The sequence below is a fragment of the Arachis stenosperma genome, chromosome 10, assembly GCF_014773155.1.
Source record: "Arachis stenosperma cultivar V10309 chromosome 10, arast.V10309.gnm1.PFL2, whole genome shotgun sequence".
Taxonomy (NCBI): Eukaryota; Viridiplantae; Streptophyta; class Magnoliopsida; order Fabales; family Fabaceae; genus Arachis; species Arachis stenosperma.
Window position 1 is genome coordinate 81828614 of NC_080386.1, and position 1090 is coordinate 81829703.

The 1090-nt window shown below is 41.4% G+C and overlaps 1 non-coding gene across 1 annotated transcript; it reads left to right on the forward strand.

Moving 5' to 3' along the window:
- The first annotated feature begins 701 nt into the window (after positions 1-701).
- On the forward strand, positions 702-809 carry LOC130959494 (small nucleolar RNA R71). Its single transcript, XR_009078570.1, has one exon. It is a non-coding gene; the product is annotated as a small nucleolar RNA R71 (small nucleolar RNA).
- Positions 810-1090: the final 281 nt, after the last annotated feature.

A 1090-nucleotide genomic window follows, 5' to 3' on the forward strand; every position in this document is an offset into this window, starting at 1 on the left:
GCTTGGAGGGAGTTCAGTAACTTTCTTGCTCAGCTGCCCCACTTGTCCTTCCAAATTTCTAATGGAGGACCTTGTTTCATTCATGAAACTTTGAGTGGTTTTAATTAGATCAGAGACCATGGTTGCTAAGTCAGAGGGGTTCTGCTTAGGATTCTCTGTCTGTTGCTGAGAAGATGATGGAAAAGGTTTGCCATTGTTAAACCTGTTTCTTCCACCATTATTATTGAAACCTTGTTGAGGTCTCTCTTGATTCTTCCATGAGAGATTTGGGTGATTTCTCCATGAAGAATTATAGTGTTACCATAGGGTTCTCCTAGGTAATTCACCTCTTCCATTGAAGGGTTCTCAGGATCATAAGCTTCTTCCTCAGATGAAGCCTCCTTAGTACTGCTTGGTGCATTTTGCATTCCAGACAGACTTTGAGAAATCAAATTGACTTGTTGAGTCAATATCTTGTTCTGAGCCAAAATGGCATTCAGAGTGTCAATCTCAAGAACTCCTTTCTTCTGACTAGTCCCATTGTTCACAGGATTCCTTTCAGAAGTGTACATGAATTGGTTATTTGCAACCATCTCAATTAGCTCTTGAGCCTCTGTAGGCGTCTTCTTCAGATGAAGAGATCCTCCAGCAGAGCTATCCAAAGACATCTTGGACAGTTCAGAAAGACCATCATAGAAAATACCTATGATGCTCCATTCAGAAAGCATGTCAGAAGGACATTTTCTGATTAATTGTTTGTATCTTTCCCAAGCTTCATAGAGGGATTCTCCATCCTTCTGTCTGAAGGTTTGGACTTCCACTCTAAGCTTACTCCATCTTTGTGGTGGAAAGAACTTTGCCAAGAAGGCATTGACTAGCTTTCCCAAGAGTCCAGGCTTTCTTTAGGTTGAGAGTCCAACCATATCCTAGCTCTGTCTCTTACAGCAAAAGGGAATAGCATCAGTCTATAGACCTCAGGGTCAACCCCATTAGTCTTGACTGTGTCACAGATTTGCAAGAACTTAGCTAAAAACTGATGAGGATCTTCCATTGGAAGTCCATGGAACTTGCAATTCTGTTGCATTAGAGAAACTAATTGAGGCTTAAGCTC